The sequence below is a fragment of the Rosa rugosa genome, chromosome 7 (genome assembly GCF_958449725.1).
Source record: "Rosa rugosa chromosome 7, drRosRugo1.1, whole genome shotgun sequence".
Taxonomy (NCBI): Eukaryota; Viridiplantae; Streptophyta; class Magnoliopsida; order Rosales; family Rosaceae; genus Rosa; species Rosa rugosa.
In genome coordinates this window covers 26,678,711-26,684,229 of record NC_084826.1, presented here as the reverse complement: position 1 = coordinate 26,684,229, position 5,519 = coordinate 26,678,711, and the positions used below count along the sequence as shown (strand labels likewise).

Below are 5,519 nucleotides of genomic sequence, written 5' to 3'. Positions count from 1 at the left end.
GGGTGTCTATATCAACACCACGTTCATCTTTTGTTGTTGGTTGTTAGTTCACACAACAACTATATTTGGTTAACTGTGGTGTGAATATTGTAATCAAATTGGCTAATAACCAATTACTGTTGTAGGAGAAGCTTAATTTTGAACTCTTTTACAGTCATACAACACATTGTTTTGTATTGTGTTGTATGACTTAGTATTGGACAATAATTACCACATACACAGTACTCTATTCCATATCATTCAAGTACCATTTTTCAAACGTCCATACATTTAAGTAACTAAATAATGTACCAAACAACATACCATTCCTAACTAGCTACATATGAATACAATTACAATGACAAAGTTTGACTTCGAAGTTGATAAAACTTTCAACATGAGGCAAGTTTGAACCTTTGCGCAATGTTTACATAAAACTTGGGTTTCGGAAGTTTCGGAACGTGAGCCTTTCACGTTGTCCAAATAACTTTATATGGAGTGATCAAACCACAGCGTTCACAAGGTCTTGTGTCATTCTGATATGCTTCCTGCACAATAAATTCATTAATTGGATGAGAATACATTGTTGTGGAGGGCCTTCTTTTTCATCAAGGAATATGCATCTAACAATGCCAGAACAAAACTCCAAATCATTTGCAGACCCATTGAAGCATAAACAAATATCTAAGTAAATCAAAGCTAGAGAGTACGAAAACAGTCCCATTCCCAGGATCAAATTGTCGATGCAAAAATAATAATTGAGCCCCATTCTAATGAAAGAGATCAATATGAAACACTTAGAAGAAGCTCAGTACAATTCACACCCAGATGGGCTTCATTGTCCCTGTTAGTTGAACGATATTGTTGAAGATAAGGCTTAGAGCACCCAAAGCAAATCGTTCAAAATATGATAATAATAATCTCCTTTTCTTTTCTCACTAACCAAACAGACCTCTCTATTTTCAACTGTCAAACACCAGCAGGTGTACAGCTAAACAAGTACAAATAAACTTGGAATATATCAATAGTGGCTAGGAGAGAGAGAGATAATAACAAATGTTAACCTACCAAGCAATTTGAACTCCCACATTACCAACAGTCCTCATTGCCATGGATACCTGAAGTCAGTCACAAGACAACTATATTAGGTTCCAAATGTTATGGAGTTGTTAGCCTTATATTTGTTCTTGGTAAGAGACAATTGTAAACAATACGATATACAGAGAATGATTATAATATTTTGGAACCTAAACTGTTAGGACTAGATGTATACGCAACATTAAGGAGGTAATAACATGATGGAGGGGCTATCAATTGGAAGAGATAGAAGGAATATGGCTTTTATCTTTCTGGACACAACATGTGTGTAATTTATTGAAAGTGGTCAGAGCCTTTTCTTTTCTCCTAGCTTTTTAGGACGGAAAATATGTAAGCCCAAGTGTCATCTACTTGAATAGTTTCAAAACATAGGGAAATTGAAGAGCTAGTAAGAAAGAGACTGAGATAGTAAGAAAGCTTGTCTTACAAGGGGAGGCTTCTCACTCCACTTCTATCTATCTTCAGTAGTCTATTAATCTACTTCTATCTATGTTCAGTAGTTTATTAATTTACTATCTTTTAGAATCCCATGCATATGAGAGATACAGATGAGGATATCATAGTAGGACGGTGTTGATGAAAGGAAGAAGAAAATAGTTATTTCCCAACTTCTCCTATCAGGTCTAGATGATAAAGAAATAGCACGTATGGTTTAAAGTTCCGCTGCATTGATTTAGTTTAATGTGCCTAATGAGGTAGTAAATCAGTATTGCTCTCATGTGCAAGTGACCAAAATATCACAGGGAAGATGGTATATGCACCATCATATGCAGGATTCCAAATCACAAAACAGCATATGATGCTGACAAATAAAAATTAAACTAATAGAAAACAAGCATAGGGTGACAGATGGTAATATTAAAGCAATATTATTGTTGTGCTATCATTCTTCAGACAGAATTTGATTCTGTATTCTCTCGTAGATATAACATATGTTTGTGCAATCCAAAATATAATGTATAGATAGGGAGTAGTATATGCACTGGTGCAAACTGAAGACAGTTCTCGAGTAAAGAAGAGAAAGAATTAAGTACCAGTGATACACCACCAGAACCGAGTTCAGACATGGTATTTACATTAACTTCGGCTATTAGCAGACCTGTTACAACCTGCAGCAGTTACAAACAAGAAAGGAAAAGATAAGAAAACAAGTGAATATGAATGAATTAGTGTTTACTCATACATACCATGTATGCCCAACAAAAAATGCAGATAAGAAAACAAAACTGCATGGTGACTTTGGCTACTAATCTCAAGTTTAACTATCTCATACCAATTCAAGTTTAACTATCTCATACCAATCTCAAGTTTAATTGAAAAGTTTCTAATTAATTACCTCCGGAAGGTGGTCGCTTTCTGTTTCACCATTGAGCTAGCGGAACATATCTTCAATGGCATATACAGTTGTTCCCGTTCTTGGGTTTTTCAAGATACCATCAGCTTACCGGCAATCTATCAAGTTCTTAACAGAACAATTACTTTCAATTGACTTCACAATTCTACACAAGAACAAAGCACAGAACAAACACTTAAACTGGTATGAAATCAAACAAAGAAAAGAGACAGACACTCCCACATGACTCATCAAGAATAAAGTAATAAGAGGCCAAAATCTGTTACTCCATCCTCCACTATTTTTCAATCCAGATTTCATTCCAAAATGACAAACATTCATGACTCATTCTCCCACATCATATATCACCTCTGTGAAAAAAAGGAAAAGCTTTTCTGAATTACTACTTTTTCCAACAAAAGGATCATACTGAAATTACCCCCATTTCCCGTTCTATCACCACAAACCCCCCATATTCTCTCTAAAAAAAGAATGCAATACTGGTCAGATCACTACTAGTCCACTTGTGTTAAATAATTTTAGGACCAGAAGCCATTAATAGATGGCCTTGAAGCGAGGCCAATGCAAATATGGCACCTTTCAATTCCTTAGAAATGAACTACAAAACAAAACAAAAAAAGAAAGAAAGCCACAAAAGGTAATAGTTGGATCCAATATCCAGTCCATCTCATTAGAAATGAAACAAAACAAAGAAAGAAAGCCACAAAAGGTGTCAAGAAACTGCCTTTGGGGTAAATTGCTGCCAACCTAATCAACTATGGACAACGAAAAGCACTAGACTCCAAAATTCTAGATTAACTAAAACACAGCTTCAGTATCATTTCCTCTCAATTCCATTAATCATAACACAAAAATCCAAAACAAACACATCAATTAAAACTTGACCAAAAAAGCATCAAATTTCGAAAAGGAAGGAAGAGAAAAGCTAGTACATACCGGCGGGTTTGGACTGTGATGCAGGTGAATTAGGTGAGGCAGACGACAAAGCCCTTCTGGAGGTGGCCCTGTTGAATGAAGAAGTTCTGCTGAGTAGACAGCATTCCCTGCTGGACTGAGTTGAACCAAGCAGAAAGTAAATACTACATACACACAAGTCCACACAAGCATAACAATTGAAATGCAGTGAAATGTTCATATACAAGCATTTCCACAAACACTAGGTGTGCACATACTTTGGTGCACTACATATTAAGAAGCTACAGAGCTCTCGATTGAAACTAGAACAAAGCACCAGCAGGACCAAAGGTCCCACAGCAAAGAAAGAAGGTTTACTTATTGTTAAGGCACTCGCATAGAAGGTTACTTACAGTGAAATCTGGTTAAGATATCAATCAGTAATTGCTCAATTCATTACATCCTCAGCAGTCATCATCAACTCTGAAGATATTACACAGATAGTCGCAAATCAGCATTTCATATACACAACATTACATACCTATATGAGTGTAAACAAAATTCAACACTATATGAACATGTGCCAATTATTTTCATCTGCAGACAACTTTTACACACAAACAACACATAATCTAAAGGATAATTCCGACTCGGATTAAATTAGAGCAAGCTCTTGATGTAAAGAACACAACTTCAAAGGGATAAGAGACTACCTGAATGGGAAAAAGCGAAGAAATGCCACGCCTCTCAAAGCTATCCGCAAGTCGCTGAGGCAAGCACAATTTCAAAAGAGCCAACTCGTCTTCATTAGCCGGCTCAACCACCTCACTCTCCGACTCCGAGTCCAGTTCCTCCTTCAAAAACTCCCCTAGCCCCTTGAAGGCCTCTTCACTGAGCACAGAATTGGGCGTTACAATCGCCTGAGTAGCGAAAATACTCATCTCTCTCAAAACATTGTTGAAGTTAGCCCTCTGCCTCTCCAGAAAGGCCAACAAAACACCGCCGCCGCTACTACTAGTCGCCATCGTCTTCCCATCTCACCCTATTGGACGGCTTGAGAATCGAGGCCATCGTAGTCAGCTCCCCGTGAAGGTGGAGGATTTAGGGATTTAGGGATTTAGAGAGTTGAAATTAAGTGAGGAATTGGAAACTGGGGACAGAGGGCTGAGAGAGGTTTCACGAGATAGAGAGCTTTCGAGGAAGACTGAGAGATTCACAAGAGAGAGATCGAGGCGTTTCGGGGAGGCTATTCAAGAGAGAGGATCGAGGTAGGGTCGAGAGGCTTTGTATGGCTATGTTTGGTATGGCTGAGCTTTTCAGAAAAGCTGGCTTCTGCTTATTTCTGAGAATAAGTAGCTGAAAAGCAAAGTAGCTGAGTATTTGATAAACTGGCTTTTTTTAAGTGCTGTCAGTGACAAAAACAGTGGCAAAGTGTTTGGTAAACTTAGGCCTCATCAAAAAGCCCGCGGATCAAGTGGGCCGATGGAGGCCCGCCGGCCCTGAGGGCTAAAAGCCCGGCCCGGCCCGTTAAAAAGCCCGTAAAGCCCGCCTCGGGTGGGTAGTGGGCCGGCCCGCAAAAAGCCCGGCCCGGCCCGTAAAAACCCGTAAAATATTATTTATATTTATATATATATATATATATATATATATATATATGTGTGTGTGTGTGTGTGTGTGTGTGTGTGTGTTTATAAATATATATATATGTTAAAGTGAAATGACAATTGGAATTGGTCTACTCATTTCATTTCATAGTCCCTTTATATAGGGATAGAATTACAACGGAAATATCGATGACATTAATGATACTAAATGCTGATTGATCCGTAATTGTGCTGATTGATGGTAATCACTGATTCCTTGATTCCTTCTCCGTCAGTTGCTTTGATGAAGGCACACAATATGTTTTTCCTTTAACACTCCCCCTTGTGCCAAGTCAAAGCGAAATGGTGCATGAGTTGTTGCCTCACTAAAAACCTTGCCAAGTAACAATAAAAACCCTGTGGGACAAAAAATACGCCTTGGTCGAAGGAAAAGAGCACAACGCACCTTTTACATTTGAGGATGACATGTGTGTGTTAGACTCCCCCTGACGTCTACACCTCCCCCTGATACTTACATTAATCAGGGGAGCTTGGAAAGTCTTCGCATTCCTATGCTTTTCACATGTTTCTCAAATATGGCATTAGGCAAT

At 38.2% G+C, this 5,519-nt stretch overlaps 1 long non-coding RNA gene across 2 annotated transcripts; it reads right to left on the bottom strand.

The window, feature by feature from the left end:
• Window positions 1–207: 207 nt before the first annotated feature.
• Window positions 208–4,627, bottom strand: LOC133721112 (uncharacterized). 2 transcript variants are annotated; one of them, XR_009852065.1, is made up of 7 exons: window positions 4,039–4,627; window positions 3,739–3,808; window positions 3,368–3,482; window positions 2,414–2,576; window positions 2,112–2,186; window positions 1,048–1,097; window positions 208–527 (listed from the first exon to the last, which is right to left on the bottom strand). It is a non-coding gene; the product is annotated as an uncharacterized LOC133721112 (long non-coding RNA). The 2 variants fall into 2 exon arrangements; XR_009852066.1 differs by having other exon boundaries at window positions 3,368–3,477.
• Between the last annotated feature and the right edge of the window lie 892 nt (window positions 4,628–5,519).